Source organism: Castor canadensis, chromosome 7 (genome assembly GCF_047511655.1).
Source record: "Castor canadensis chromosome 7, mCasCan1.hap1v2, whole genome shotgun sequence".
Classification (NCBI taxonomy): domain Eukaryota; kingdom Metazoa; phylum Chordata; class Mammalia; order Rodentia; family Castoridae; genus Castor; species Castor canadensis.
Window position 1 is genome coordinate 64,528,499 of NC_133392.1, and position 17,003 is coordinate 64,545,501.

The following is a 17,003-nucleotide window of genomic DNA, read 5'->3' on the forward strand; positions in this document are numbered from 1 at the left end:
ATAGTTGAGTTTTTGCTCTTTCTCTCTGTGTGTGTGTGTGTGTGTGTTCTTTCTTTCAACCCGTGCTGCATTTTTCCTGCTGTTATTTGGAGGGCCCTAGGATGCTTTGCCTCTTGAACAATAAAAGGATCCAGATTGTGTCTGTCTCGCATTTTGTTATCCCTGTACAAGACTCAATTGAATAAAACATATTACCCATCTGGCCTGGAAATCTCAGTGGCACTCAAAATAACTTACTAACAAGTTGTTGGATCATGATATCTTGAGATTTTCTGAAAGTTCAGCTTCTTTTTAGCCGTTGCTAGGGGAGAAATTTCATTGACATGAGCGACACAAGGACATGTCTGCATGCTGCCAGTTGTTTTATAGGCATTTGGCTCTGCCGTCTTGCAGATGGTTAGACTCTGGGTGGTGGGTAAATGTGTGCTGATTATCTTATTGAATTAAGGTAACCTTTTGTGGTCTACTGAAATCTGCAGACCAGTTGTCAGTGAGCAGCTGTTCTTTGTGGCTTAGTTTGAATTTGGATGTACACAAAGACTGTTTTAAATGGTGGTCTGTATAATCCAGGTATTCAGCAAAGCAATATTGAAAGGCTTCTTCCTCTTTTGACAGTTTTCTTTTCTGATGGAAGTGAATGAAAAAAAATGTTTTTATTTTTTTGCTTCATTAACTAAATGATTAAAGCAATGGTTTGTTGAGTGTTGCTGAATAGTTGAAATTTTACCTAATGTTTTAAGTTGAAGACAATAAACTTTTATGGTATTTGATGTTAGAAGCATCCTAGTTTTATGAGCGTTTATATTTGAACATCATGATGGACAAGTGGAGTTCTTTTATTTAGTCTAATATCATAAATATTATAGAAACTAAAAGCATGCTTTAATGATACCTTCTTCTTTTTTTTTATTTTTGATGATACCATCATGGCCTCAAATTTGCAGTTCTCCTGCTTTAGCCTCCTGGGTGCTAGGAATATAGACGAGTACCACCATGCATGGCCTGGAGGCCTCATTTTTATTAAAGGAAAGCCTAACTTTAAGTAAATTGCCAAAATTTTATGGCTGATTTCTTCTCTAGGATCATTTCTAGGATGAATTTTCTTGAGTTGATCCTTTTGGTTTTCTTCAGAGAATAATGCAGGTGGCCTTAGAATGACTAGCTATTTCTTGATTTACTTATTATCAGAAAGAAATCATGTAACAGGGATTGAAGAGGAGCTGTTTAATTTCTCTGGTTTAGTCACCTCTTGGACCCTAGAGACTTTTGATTCAAAGCTTATTTTTTCACTCAAATTTACATGCTAGCAACCATCATAGTGTCTTCTACCTTTATGAAGCACATAGTCTGCTACACCCTTTACCTGTGCTCTTTTATGAGGCAGGTCTTATTAGCTCCATCTTAGAGATAACATCCTCCTAGGGAGGTTCATTCAGTAGCTGAATCACATAGCTAAGTAGTGGATGGGCCATATTGGAGATCAGGACTCTTAAGACTCTAAGGCTTACTTTCCGTTCTGCCTTGCTGCTGAATGAATTAACCAGCTTTGTTACTGAACCACAATTTTATGGTCAAATTTAAAAGTGAGTTAAAACTGCTCAAAGTCTCCTTTAGGGCTTCAGAGTCTATGTCCATGCTTATCTTATTAATGGTGAAAACTATCTCAACATTAAAGAAATTTTTTGAGCAATGAAATACTTTCTAGAATCTCACCATCTTTGCTTTTTTTTTTTTTTTTGCTTATTTCCTTCCATGTTTCTCTATGTCCATATTCTTTTAAAAAATTGTTACCAGCATAAATTAATTGTACAAAGGAGTCTCGCTGTGATTATGTCCACGTTCTTTACACAACTGTTGTCAAAGGACATATGCAGCTGTGCATTTTTTTTTTAATTAGTGTCATTTTATAAATATTCTCTATTTTTGAATCTCTTAATCTAAATGAAGTCCCTTTAATAATTCCAACAAAGTAACCTATATGTTTTCTTGTTAGTCCTTATTACAGTTTATAATTACATATTTATATGTCTAGTTATGTTGTAATTTAAGTTGTCCCTCTAGATAGAAAAATGTCATGCATACAGAGACTTTATCTGTGTTTTAAAATTTTATTTCTTGTTTTATTATATTGTACTGGGGGTTCATTGTGGCATTTACAAAAGTTCTTACAATATAATAACTGAATTCACCCCCTCCTTCATTCTCCTTTATTCCCCCCACTCACCTGTGTGTTTTTAATTAAATAAAATTAAGTTTGCATTTGTCTGTTACTACATTATTTAGAAACAGTTAGAATGTATTTTCAACAAACTTTGAGGGTTTTTGGAGGGTGCGTTCAGGATGACCAGGAAACAAGTGTCATATGGTTTCTGATAGTCTGTCAGAGGTAGGGTACGGAGATTTAAAATATGATCTAAATTGAAAGTCTCAGGGGCAGACTATGATTCACATGAAAGAGTTGAGTAATTTCTCACTTTATTTTCTACACGTCTTAATCTAGGATGAATGGCAACAAGCATCTCTTTACTGAGTCGCTTGATCAGATAACAGTCAATTCTGAATAGATCCAGTTGCTTAAATGTAAATTGTATGTTGAAAGAGATAATTTTAACTGCTATTTCTCTTCTGCAAAGGTGGAGATTGAACCCAGGGCCTTGTGCATACTGGTCAAGTGCTCGACCACTGAGTTATATCCTCAGCCAAAACCTAATTGTTTTGAACTGAAAGGTGCAAGATTGACTTTTGAGCTTGGAGAACAAATGGACCCCAGAGTTAGATCATTACGCACTGGTGTCCTTTTTTATTCCCGCAGGCTTTGGTCTGTGCTCATGCCTGTATTGGTCTTTCTTGTCCCTCTGGCCCACATAGAGGGCTCTCTGCAGTCCTCCCTTTCTTGCACTAACCCATGTCGTTTTACTGTGTGTAGCAGAATGTTTACCATGTAACACCTGCCTTGGAGCCTATGCAGGGGGTTAAACCAACAAATAGAGATGCTCCCTGTTGTGGAGGTCCCAGTACATGACTGTGAATGTTGAGCTGATGCAAGACCCACCATGCAAAGAAAATTACCACTAGTGTTAATTGGCCAGACTATACTCTTCTAGCAGCCATATGCTGTATAGCCTTCACATCCTAGCAAAGCATTGCACCCATTCTTCGAAAGTCTCCCAGCCTCAAGTAGTTTCTGCTCTTCTGAAATGCTGCAGCATTGCTTATTGGTACTGTTTCTATCTTTTTGGTTCTCTGGGCCTTGACATTCTAGACTGGTTGCAAGGTCTTTGCAGCTAGAGATTGTGTCTTAGACTTATTTTTATCATCCATACCAAACCATAGTGGTATGGTTTGTGGGTACTTGGGACATATTTAATTCAATTTTTGAAACAGTTATAGAATTGCAGGGTTGAATAGCTAGGCCATGTAGTGAGCCTGTCCTGCAGGGTCCACGCAACAACTGTCCATATAACCTCTGTTCCAGTTGCTGCAAGTATGAGAGCCTATGTGCCCAGAAGTAGCTTCTGTTTTTAGAAACTGTTGTGTGTATTTGGATATTGTAGGTTACTCTCTGTCTTGGTCCACACAGGGCTGAGTAAGAGTAAGAAAGAACACAGTATGGACATCTCACTGTAGTTTTTGTTAGAGGATTATTTTCTGATGACTTTACTTCCTCCTCACATCTATTCAGGAGCTTGCTTCCCGTTCTTTTTAAACAAAAACAGCACCCACTCTTTTTCTTTGGATGCCTTGTCTTCCTAGATGAGCTAAGGATTAGGCACTGTCCTTACAAAATAAGGACATTGATTCCAAGAGGCAGTCAGGGCTACACAGGTAGGGGTCAAATCCTGTCTCTGACTCCACATCTTGGCCTTCTTGTGCAACTCTAGGCTTTCTCTTTGGAGTTGAGGATGTCTGTTTTTCCAACATTCTCAAGCTTACTGCTCTAACAAGCCAAACCATATTATTCAATTCATCTTGGTACCTTCAGTAGTGTTTTCCTTTGGGTGAGTGTTAGTGTTGATGTGTTGCAGGTGTGATCAGGCTGGCCTCAAACTTTTGATCTAGCTTCTTGATCATGGTATTTGCTACCATGCCTGACTTCAAGATAAAACATTTTTAAGGTCATTGAGTCTGTTTTGTTGGGGAAGAGCTATACATAGCCAAGAGGAGGAGGACAGGTCTAGGAGGAGGATTTGGTAGTGATGGAGGCATGGATGGGGAAAAGGCAGATCTGTAGTATATTTTGGGGAGGGAGAAAGAGATGTAGATGACTTGTTGGTGCTCCTGTAGTGGGTGTAGACAACTTCTAATAGAAGCCATTCTGTGAATAGTTATTGCAGGTATTTATTTTAGAGATGAGGTGAGTAAAACTCAGAGAGGTGAAGTGATTCCTTCAAAGTTACCAGGTATTGATAGGAAAGTTCTGGTTCCAAGCATTTCAGATACCCAGAAAACTAAAATACGCACATGAAATCACTGTTCTTTAAACTAGAGAGAGAGAGAGAGAGGGAGAGAGAGCGAGAAAGAGATTGAGATATCTTAGTTTAGGTTGCCTTTAAAAATGGGAAAGCTACATACACAGTTATTGTAGAAGAAACTTCTGTTGTCACATAAGTCTTCCAGTCCCCATGGGAATAAGAAAGCAAAAGATAGGCTCACTTGTGTGGCTGTCCTGTGTTGTGTACTTCATCAGTGATTGAGAGGCTATAAAGTCAGTGTTTTCTTGTCTTCACAATCATCCTCTTTAGTCTTGTATCAACAAATACTTAGTGTCTGCTGGGTAGGATTTGGGAAGCTGCTTATCTTGAGAAGGTATTTCTCTGTATGAGATGTAGGATGTGTGCGCTCATGTTTGAATGTAGATTTTATTTGTTTAGAGCAGTTTTAGGTTCGTTGCAAAATTGAATAGAAGGGGCAGAGATTTTTCATATACCTCCAGCCCTCTATATGTGTGCAGTCTCCCCATCATCAACCTCCCCACTAAAGTGCTATATTGCTTATATCATTATTACTCAGAGTCCATATGTGAACTTTCTATAGGCTTGAGATAATATGTTTTAAAAATTTTTTTAATTAAAACTTTTTTCTTTAAATTGGGATGATAGAGTTTATTTCATAGAGCTAAATGTTGGATAAGTAAACTCAGTGTAAGCCGGATGTGGTGGCATATGTTTGTAATCTTAGCTCTTGGGAGGTAGATGCAGACAGATCATGAGTTTAAGCCCAGCCTGGGTTACACAGTGAATTTGAGGCTAGCCTGTATTATCTACTGAGACCCTGTCTCAAGAAAAGAAAAACAAAATAAAACAACAACAACAACAACAAAACTGTGCTTTGAAGATTTCTGGCAAAAAATAGTTTATTGTTTGTGATGGTGGTAGCTATTACAAGAAATCAATTGAGGCTTACCGTGTGGATTCCAGATTAGTATAAAAGTAAATAAAAGCAGTTTCTGGCTGTCATCTGTATGGGCTGTGTGGTAATCAATTTTGTTTAGCTAGTTCTCTTGAGTAGCATATTTTAAAGCAATCTTGAACAGTGAGGGAAACTTGTTACTAGATTACCATTAAATGGCAATGTCAAGTGACCCTAAAATCAATGTAATGGAAAATTGTCTTCCTTTTCCTCAGACATTTAATTTGCTTTTTCTTGATCACATATCATCTTTCCTTACTTTCAAGGTCAGAGAGATATTAATAATTTTTACTATACTGCTGCACGGTCACACAAATTATCGTCTGAAAGACCTTAGATTTGAAAAATGAAATCTCTTCATTCCCAGGAGGAACTTGTTAAACCAATGAAGTTCAAAATTCTAGTTCCCATTCCTTTCTCATGTGTACCATTTTATTCGTCTTGAATAAACATACAACCTCAAACATCCTACAAAGCAAATAGATTTCTTTTTAATTAGTGGTTTTATATACAGAATTTTATCATCATGAAATTTATAAACCAAAAGGGGAACAAATATTTACACTTGCAGCTTCATGTCAACATTGCCCACTACTTGGAAAGCTCTGAACATGTAAATGCATCCCTATCCTCCTCTTAAACCATAGCAGTAGGATACAGGCTTCAACTTCCTATTCCTAGGAACTCATCTGCTGTGTTACTTAGAAAATGTGGAAGACACATATAATAAGTGTTCTTTCTTTGTGACTGGCATTACTTTTTTTTTTTTTCATGCAAAGACTTGTTTCTAAAGCTAATCTTTTATTTTTATTGCTTTTTGTAGTAGTCTTTCCAGTCTCTTCAAGAGCTGAGGCAAAATTTTATTTTGCTTTGGTAGTTATCGTACAGAGTTACTTCTCAGTTTAAGTAAACCTTTTATTCCAAGGCAAAATTAAGCCAACTACAGAGTTTCTGGGAACAAAATTGCAAAGATCTGAGATTTTGTGTCAATGTGGGCAGTTAATGTGTGACAAAAAGGTGGCCTTTACAATACTGAGATATCTGATGATTTAAAAATTCCAATTGCTGCCGAAAAACTTGTTAAATTGCATTGAAATATTTTAGATAAAAGGGGGACTGATTTTGCCAAAATTTGGAAGATGTGTCATTGTTTTTCAAGGCTTTATTGCAGTTTTGATGTTGTAGAAAGTGCCTCTATTAATTTCGGTTGTTGTGTATGGTGGTTACACTATGTCTGCACCCAGTACTGATTTTAGGCCATCTAGGTTACCAAAATATGTTTAATAGGCTAACTTTTTTTCAAAGTCTCAAATAATTAAGGTGAAAGAATGGTTAAGCCCTATGTGTAGAATGGATAATTTATTTGTAAACATCCTAGAGGCTAAGGAGAAAAGAAAAAGATGTTTGGCTTACAAAATTCATTTTGTCAGATAAGGAAGCATAGAAGTTGAAGCAGAGAGCACTTTTTTTTTTTATTATAGGGATAATTTATTTTGGATTCTAATGCTATATACTCACTAGTGAGTAATAATATTGGCTGTCTTTCCTCCCCCTTGCATTTTCCTCCCCCATTAAAGAGTTGTATGGCAATATAATGCATACTGGCTGTAACAAAGAAAAAAATTCAAATAAACCAGAAATACCTGTATTGAAATGACATCCTCCTGAATGATGTTGAACTCCTATCCAAGTAGACACTTGTCATTCGCAGCCCTCAGAAAGGGATAGCATTAAATCATAGCTCAATTGGAGACATTTCTATAAGGAGGTATGATGGGAGTGAGTTTAGCAAACATTTATTGGACATCTTAGATTTGCCTGTGGTAGAGATAAAGCAATGAGTGAGACACCATTCATCCCCTTAACACCCTCAAAGACCAATGGAGTTAACTCATTCAGTCCATGACTTATCAAAGAGTTCATACGTACTCTTTTTTTTGTGTGTGGCACTGGGGTTTGAACTCAGGGCCTCACAAATGTGAGGCACTCTTATTGTTCAGTCACTCTGCCAGCCTTTCCTGTGATTTTTCTTTTCTTTTTTTTTTGAGATAGGGTCTCACAAACTATTTGCCTGAGCTGGTTTTAAACTGTGATCCTCCTGATCTCTACCTCCTGAGTAGCTAGGATTACAGGCGTGAGCCACTGGTGTTAGGCTCATATTCTTTATTGAGCATTAGTATGGGATGAGTGAAGCTCAGTGGTAGAGCACTTAATTAGCATGTGTGAGACTCTGGACTGGATTCCCAGAGTGAAGGATGATGGTTGTAAGCAGAAGACAGGCCCCTGGGTGTGTTGCTGTCCTCTATGGAGTCAGCTCAGGAAGTGCAGTAGTTCTTATTGGTTATTCTGACCAATTATACTTTTTGTTTTGTTCCCTGTTAGTAAATTTATCCTAGTAAATATCTTAATGGATAATTTATTTTTATATACGAGGTACTTTGCTATCTAATACATAAATATCTTTAAATACTTAAGAGTAATGCCTCTTCACAATAGAGGCATACTTTTTAAACCATTGTTGTTTGGTTTTGGTTTTGAGACAGTGTTATTATGTAGTCCAGGCTGGCCTTAAACTCAATATGTAGTCCAGGCTAGCCTTAAACTGAAGATCCTGCTGCTTCTACCTCCCGAGTACTGGGATTACAGATACGTGCTACCAAACCTTGCTTGTTTTTGTTTCTTATGGATGAAGTTATATGTGTCACTGTGTGAACCCTTCCTTGTCCTCTCCTCAGTGAGGCAAAATGGTACATCTGTTAAGGCGCTCTGTCTATTCCCACGTTTCTGGGGTAGAGCAGAGAACTTGACCTGGGTTTGAATACTGATTCTTTTATCTTGTAACTGCGATTTGGGCCTTTCAGTTAAAATCTAGGCCTGAACCTTCTCATTTGTGAGGTGGAAAGATTAGTGTCTGTTGAAGCTTTGAAAGAAAAAGCATTTGCTGATTCAAAACTGAATACAGCTGAGAAAGGTAGCTGACATTTTTATGAGGCCTTTTCAGTTTTTTCATTTATTAAAAAAAAAGCAAACTAAATACATTCCTTCTATAAAACAAAGTGAGAATACTGTGCTCTTTTAAGCTATTTTGCATGACTTGTTTAAGCTTGACAGTGACTTGCTTACTGGCTGTTTCTTGGAAGCTTCATAGTTGTGTAAGAGAGTGTTCAACTCAAATTATAGAGAGCTCTACTTATGGGATATGAACCAGGTAGGGATTCTTTTTCTCTTGCAGCCAGTAGATACAGGTAGGTGCTCTAAGGCTGGTAGAGCCAGCTGCCCATGGTGTCACAGTACCTTCAGACTCCAGAGTCTTTGCAGCTTTCTGCTTCACCATATTTAATATAAACACCTCTGTCAGGTTCATCTCATTCTCACACAGCAGCTTCTTCATATCTAGACTCTGCATGTTTGTTCCTATAGAGAAAAGGCAGAAAAGTTCAAAGGTAACAGCAAAAGCTATTTCCTTTGTATTCAGGAAATGAGGCATTCCCCAGGGGCTTCTACTTGTATTTCCTTGGCTGATTTTAGCCAGAGCAACCTTGACTTGGCATGAAAAAGACTAAATAGCAGCTCAATCATTTATCATGAGAAAGTGATACTGGAGCAAGGGAACAAACAGGGAGCAGGACTCCATGGGAATTGCTTAGTGCCTGTGAGTTTTTGACAAGAGATCTCAGGACTGTTCCGTGGCTGGGGATTCTGTTCATATTGCTGCCTGGGACTTATGCTGCTCAGAGGACCCTTACTGATAGGACCAAACTTGTATCCCTAGTCCCTCTGCTAAGGGAGCTTTGCCCTTTGAGCACCTTTTGCGTTCCCCCATTTCTAATCTTTCGTGACTGACTATTCTCCCCTTCTGGTGGACAGTCTTTGGATATATCATTGTCTTTAAGCTGATCTTTTCATTATTGTTACTGAGGTATAATTCACATCAAAAAAACTTACCCCTTTAAAGTGTACATACAACTCAATGGTTTTTAGTATATCCTTGAGGTTTTGAAACCATCACTATTCTCTAACTCCAGGATGTTTTCAATGGCCCCCAAAGGAAGCCCTGTACAAATTAGCAGTCCCTGCCCAGTCCCACCTTCCCTTAGCCCATGGCAATCACGAATCCACTTTGTCCCTGTGGATTTGTTTACTTTAGACATTTGATATCAATGAAATCATATAGTAAATAGCCTTTTTGTGACTGACTTCTTTCACTGAGCTTACTGCTTTTATGTTCCTTGAATTTATAGTATGTGTCAGTACTTCATTTCTTTTAATTGTATAGATATTGTTTATTCATCATTAGTTAATTGATGTTTGGTGTTTGGGTTTCTTCTTTCTGCCTATTATGAATAGTGCTGCTATGAACATTGGTGGGTTTTGTTTGTTTGTTTTGAGATGGTCCTCTGTAGCCCTCACTGACCTCAAACTTGTGATCCTCCTGCCTCAGCCTCAAAAATGCTGGAATTACAGATATGTACCACTGCATCCAGCCATATACAAGTTTTTGTGTGGGCATATGTCTTCCTTTCTTTTGGGTGTGTACCCAGAAGTAGAACTGCTGGACTTCAGGCAAATCTCACTGTGATTCTTTATGAAGATAGTGCATCTGTCCTCTGTTGGTTTTATAGTTTGACTCTGAGTGGATTGCATTATTTTTCCGATTTGCCTCCAGTTGACTCCCTTCAACTCAGCTGCTGGGTTATTATGAGGCTTAACTGATACCTATGTAAAGTGAGGTGCTGCCCAGAGCCTGTACACCACTCAGGTGGTTCCACACCTCTTGTCTTTTGTGTGCTTCCTCCTTCCCTCTCAAAACACAGGAATCTGATCTCACTCACTGATATTTCTTTGTTTGAGACAGGGTCTGGCTGTGTAGCCCATGTTAGCCCTAAACTTGTGATCTTCCCACCTCAACCTCCCAAGTGCTAGGATTACAGTAGGTAGGCATGTACTTATTCATTAATGGTTTGACTGATTATACTGAAAAAAATTGCAAAATTGAGTGCTAAAACTTGTTTCAAGCATGCCACCAGCTACCATACAGATGGGGATGGCTTTTCAGACTCTAGAGGCTCTCTTGTCATACCAGGTTGCTTTCTGAGGTTAACCTTGAAAGCCACATTGTAGTAGACCCCATGGGATAGGGAAATAGAGTCAGAAGGACACTGCTCCTTTACCCGAAACTGTCACCTGTACTGGATGTGTCTGCTGAGGCTATAGGAGTCCCATCTTAGTTTTCAGCTTTTCTCCTTTAGGATTTCCCCTGTTCTCACAACTTCCCGACTTGAGCAGATTCTTCTTACTTTTTCTTCTTACTGTTAATGTTAATCTGGCTCACTGCCTCTTTTCCCTAACCTCACCCTAAAACTGATGCACATTTTATATTTTCTTGCATGTTTGCCTTTTTGTTAATATTTAACATTAATATCATTCTGTACTCATCCTCTTATTTGATCTCTGTATCTCTCAGTTCTGACCTCTGATGATAAAGTTTGCTAGACTATCCTTATCTCAACCAGCAAAAATACTTGTTCCTTCCTATTATTGCTTATACTCTCTCTTCAACAAAATTAGAGATAAGGGCAAAATAGTTTCTGCTGGGTATTGTGGGGGTGGGGGGAGGGGAGGGGGCGGAGTGGGTGGTAAGGGAGGGGGTGGGGGCAGGGGGGAGAAATGACCCAAGCCTTGTATGCACATATGAATAATAAAACAATAAAAAAAAAGTTTGCTAGAAAAGAGTGTGACATTCACATACATTCTCCTATTAGTAAAGGTATTACTGTATAAGAAACTAGTGCTATGCATTGGTAACAAGCTGTTTTACCTTGAGAATACTAATTAATGTAACTTAGAAAGAAACCCTTTTTTGTTAAGGACTTTTCTACATGGGTCACATGTTTCCAGACCTATTTCTTAGTAATTAGTGGTTTTTTTAGGTATGTCAGCAGAGATGTCGCAGCTAGCATGCCCAGCTTCTGTTAGATAAACATTTTGAATGATTGCTTACTTTTGAAAATTATCTTTGCTTAGAACTTAATTTCTTCCCTAATGTCTCAGTAAGAGAATTCCTTAGTATTTAAGTGACCTGTTTTGCCTTTTAGGCATCTTTTCTTAAAGCTGCTATTAATGTTAATGTTTGGTCCTCATACTTTCTTCTCAATTTTAAGAAATATGTATCAGAATTAGTAACATGCCTATAATATACTTTTTTGATGACCATTTGGGTTTTTGTTTTTGTTTTGTGATACTAGGGTTTAAACTCAAGACCTTGCTCTTGATGGACAGGTGGTCTAACACTTGAGCCACACTTCTAGCCATGGGTTTTCTTTATTAAATATAGCTAAATACATTTTCATGAATGACAATGTGCATATGAGAATGTATTGCTCATCATTTATAGGCTGATAGTGACTCATATATACTGTGTTCTCCTGAGTTCATGAACATTACAAGGAAATTACAGTTTGCAGTGCAATTGAAATAATGCATGTGTACAGCAGAAGACAGGCCCTGTTTCTCCTTTTGTTCTTCTCTCTTGAAAACTTTTACCACCTAAATTTTTTAGTAAAGTCAAGGTCAATGTCTTGGTGCCCAGAATAGTTGTACCCGCCATTACCTGAGGATTTCCTGTCTTGTTGCAGAACATGTATGCTCCCACAGGAGAGAATACAGTTTGCTTTCAGGATGACAAACAGCTGTTCAAGGACAACAGTCTCAAGCAAAAAAGGATTCTCATTGTTTTAGGACTGAGAGATGGTGTGAAGGGTAAAAGGTGAAACAATAAAAGTTGACCACTGACATCCAAAGTCTTGGGCACCCCCAACTCTTCTGCTGCTTTCCTGGTAGTGTTTAAGGGATGTATTTCCTTTATTCCTTCTTTAGTAGGAAGTCATAGGTCTTAGTAATCAGCAGATAAATTGTAAGTCCTTTTGAGTAGTCCTTCAGGTAGAGCACATCCCAGTAAGAACTGGTGAATGACCTTGGGGGATTTAAGCTCTGTGTATTATGTAGCATGACAGCCAACCTAGAAAAGCATCACGGGTATCTACTATGAATGTTTAGAATTGAGACTCTAGTATAGTGTTTTATATCTTGATGCTGTTAAATGATTTGTTATGTTGTGTCCTACCCTCAGGACTACCCTTCTGAATATTATTATGTAGTTCTTTTTTTTTTTTTTAATTATGCATTTGTTAATCCTCTGATAGCTTCACTGTGAAGGGGAAAGCTGAAGCTTTGCTGCCTGGGACTTTTACCCACTGCTTTTGAATGAGTCTCAGTGTGCCTAGAAGTCTATAAAAAGGATGAATAGTCCTTTTTCTATAACTCCCTTATGCATGTATTTTATCTGTTCAAAACTGTTGGCATTTAATGGGTATGGGAGAAAGAGACAAGGATCCTACAAAGATTTTTGCTTTGTTCTAAGTTACATTCTTACTTAACATATTCATGGCTACCTTCTGCCTAGCATTAAGCTCTGAACTCTTAGAAGACTTAGGCATTTTTGTTTTATATGCACCCTGTTTGAAATCCTTTGAAAATTTTGCAGGTGTTTGCATACTACTCAGTCTGGGACATTAGTGGTTATAGATTAGTTTTTTAAGTGAGCATTAACTAGAAATTTTATCTCTCAGGAAGGAGGATTCATGCAACTCCAAGAATGTATTGCCTTCTGAGTAGCATATTAATTTTGGCAGCTAGAGATAGATGGACTTAGGCTGTGTTTAAATTTTTCATTGTGATGAGGCAAATCTATTACTATAAAAGCTTTATTCATCAGCGAGAGTGTTTCTGTTGTTTTAATTAAAGGAGTAATGTCTAAAATTTTAATTATGGCACTTTGAAGGTCTGATATTTACTGGCTACAAGTAAGGATTTTTTTATTCAAGATTACAGTGCATCTAGAACAGTGCTGTTCAAAAGAACTTTGTATGATAGAAATATTCTGTCTGCACTGTCCAATATGGTAGGCACCAGCTATATGTGACTAGTGAAACCAAAAACTGATTTTTCAATTCTCTTTATGATGTTTATTTAAGTAGTCACATGTGGTTAAGTGGCTACTATATTGGATAGTACAAATCTAGAATACATTGAAAATCTCTAGATAGTATAATGGCATCCTGAGGCTCTCAAAGTTCCTGTTTCTGGTGGGGAAGTTGAGGCTGGTTAAATCTGAATAATGGGTAATATTAGACCTAAGGAAAGACTTCTTTAATAAAGTTTCAAGTTTATCAAAGTTAAATGTATTATAAGTAAGCTTTGAGGAGGCAAGAATTAATTCCAAAGATAATTCCAATATAATTAATTAAACAAATATTTAGACAGTATTTTCTAGTAGAAAAAAATGTATTAGCTTGTCGTGGTGGTGCATACTTATAATCTCAGCACTTATGAGGCCGAGGAAGGAGGATCTTAAGGCTAGCCTGGGCAAGACCCAGTCTGAGGGAAAAGTAAGGGTAAATGTTATATGGAACTCCAAGGTAAGTAGAAATTAGATGATTCCTGTTGGGGATCCTTGAAGTGGAGGCTTTGGTCCGCCAAGGTGTCCAGGAGCTCTTTTCAAGGGAGTGCCTTCTAGAACACAATGCCAACTGGCTTTTTTTTTTTGGCAGTACTGGGGTTTGAACTCATGGCAGCATACTTGCTAAGCAGGAGCTTTACCACTTAAGCCACTCCATCAGCCCTCTTTTGTGTTGGGTATTTTCAAGATCAGATCTCATAAACTATTTGCCCACATTGGCTTCGAGCTGTGATCTTCCTGGTCTCCGCCTCCAGAGTAGCTTGGATTACAGATGTGAACTACTGGTGCCTGGCCCAACTGGCTTCTTGACAGGCTGCTGTTACTAGGATTTGTCTTCAGTGCTTTGCAGGGTGATGGGGCTGTAACAGCACCAGGAAGAGCTGTTTATATCAGGAAAACATTAAGTTTTGACATCAAGATGGATTTGGGTGAGAGAGGGTTTAAGTAGGAATGCAATATTCATAGATGTGCACTGCAAGAAGCTCTGCTGAGTCCCACATCTATTGACTTCTCAGGTCATCACTATTCCCAGGCAAAGACTTTCCCAAGACTGAGAAACTGGAGGTAAAGATACCCAGGCACAGAGCCTTCAACTACCCCATCAGATGAGGAGGAATTCTTAAGAATGCTGAGTTTGGATCAGCAACTAGCAGTATCTAATATGAATATTCCCTTAAACAGCAAGCAGTATAGAAATTATTAGGTAAGCCAGAGTCAAAGCAAGAATTCAACTTGGGTTTTTTGTTTGTTTTTTCCTCCTAACTGAGCTCAGTGTAAGAGCAGGCTCTGTGTTGGAAATCCAGGTGCAAAGGAAAAGCCATAAAATAACAGGCTGCATCTTCTACTCTGTGCCACCATCTTACTTGCCCATTAAGAGTTCTCTTCTGGGCTAAATAATGACTTTAGAGCAGAGGGATGGCTGTTCTCACCAGTTTCTGTCCTGTTCATAACCTGGTGTCTTCCACTGATCCAGGAACGAGAGACCACTTAGCACTGCTCAGTTCCAGAGAACTTGGAACCTAACTGTCCCGGACCGTCTTTATGGCAGTTGGGTGAGTCCTGGGGGCCTGAAGTGTGAAGCTCAGCAGGCAGGGGTGGAGCATAGGTTGCGACATGTCTTGCAAAGGAGACTGTATAAGCAGGGGTGAGCTGGCACAGAGGAATTACTGACCCATTCTTATGGGTGCAGATATACAGGGAGAAGAGTCACTTCCACCTTGTTTCCCTAGGGACAGAGACTGCTCACATGGACTGTGTCTTGGTAGCTGGGCCAGTCACACCAGGATGTTGTAATCAGAGTACCCTAGTGCCACAGGGTTTACTTTAGCCAGGTCAGGGATGCAGTTGTACAGGAAGTATGTTACTTCTGAGACTAAGGGGTAGGGGTCAGGGTTGGGGTGGGAGTGTAGGACAATTCCTGCTCAGGAACTGAGCCTGAATAGTAAGATCTCCCTGTGGCTGGGTTTTGCCCTCTGGTAGTAGGCCACAGTGTCAGGCTGACCAGGTTGGCACATGTGTCTAGCCTGGAATGGGTTAGGCCAGTCCTTTCTGAAATGGTGCCCACTGCCTGGCAGAGCGCTGACCGGTACCTGCCCTTTTCAGAGGTGGAGTCAGGAAAGCTGTATGGAAATTCTCTAGTGTGTGGGTTGTAAGACTTTATTTCGTATTGATTTAAGTACTGCCAGGCCAGAACCCAGAGGAGTTTGTAAAGAATCGATTTCATGTGAGAAGACAATATTGCCTATAATGTAAGGAATCTTGGGTACAGATGGAAAAAAGACAAATATATAGAGTAGGCTGGGCACTCTATCAACCTGTGCGACACCTCCAGCCTCTTGCCCCCCTTTTTTGATTTAAAATATCTGTGTTACCAAAGACAACAACATAATTTAAAGACAAATAACAGACTAGGAGCATAATAGGCAAAGGATAATGCATAAAAAATGGATATTCTTTATATATATAAAGAATGAGTAATATATGAAGAAAGGATAATATATAAAGAATTCTTTATATATATATATAAAGAATGTAAAAAACTTTCTGCAAATTAAAAAGAAACTATAAAGATGGACAAGGGATATAAAAAGACATTTAGCTAAATAGAGAAATGACTAATAATTAAAACGAGATGCTTAGATTAATTAATAATTGGGGAATTATACAGTAAAGCAATCAGATACAGTTTTTTCCCACCAGATTGAGAGAAATTAGAGATAATATTCTGTGTTAATATCAGTGAGCAAGGAAAAGTGGGCATACTTTCATATAGTGAGCATATAAATTATTCACACTTTTTTGGAAAATGTTTGGCAGTGTCTGTGAAAATAAAATCATATACCTTTGAGTTGATAATTTTGCATCTAGTAAAATACACATGAGCAGTCATGCCACCATTTATAAATCGTGAAATACTGGAATGGTTAAATGCAGAGTGATACAGCTAGCATATAGAATATTATGTAGCTCCTAAAAAGAGTGTGGTATAGGTCTTTGTGCAGCTTGTATGGAAGCTCTCTCAGATACATTTTTAGTGGAAAACATGATAAAATTATCACATGTAAAATGAGTCCTTAAAACAGATTTATTTCCATATATGTTGTATTTTATAGATATTGTATGTTTTATGCATGTGAAATCTATAAAATGAATTTATTTAGATTCAATGCATATTGGATTTCATGGATTCTAAAACATGCTTTTCAGAAATTACTGAAATTGCAGCAGTTTTGCATAGTTTAGTAGTTTAAGCTTGTTTTCTGTCTTGGTGAAGCATAATGCACATTGTAAGTGATAAGATCTTAGCTCTGATGAGAAGTGGAATAAATGCAGCGATAAAGGCGGAAGGAAAAGACAGGATGAGATCTTCCTCCATGTTGTCTATATTGTTTGAATTATTTTTTAAAGTATATTGATGTCATGTTATCCACAGTTGCCTGGATGCCTGTGTCATCTAAGCATTTGTCTGCTTTAGTGCTTTTGCCTGCTAGTCATCTGTCTCTGAGAACTTGTAAAGCTGAGATGGCTGAAAGATCTTTCACTTCCATTAAGAAGTTAAGTAAATGAAGGTTTTGTG

The 17,003-nt window shown here is 38.2% G+C and overlaps 1 protein-coding gene across 8 annotated transcripts in view; it reads left to right on the plus strand.

Annotated features, from left to right (window-relative positions):
* Kat6b (lysine acetyltransferase 6B) overlaps positions 1-17,003 on the plus strand; it is a 180,306-nt gene that overhangs the window by 38,415 nt on the left and 124,888 nt on the right. The gene's annotated exons all lie outside the window — the stretch shown is intronic.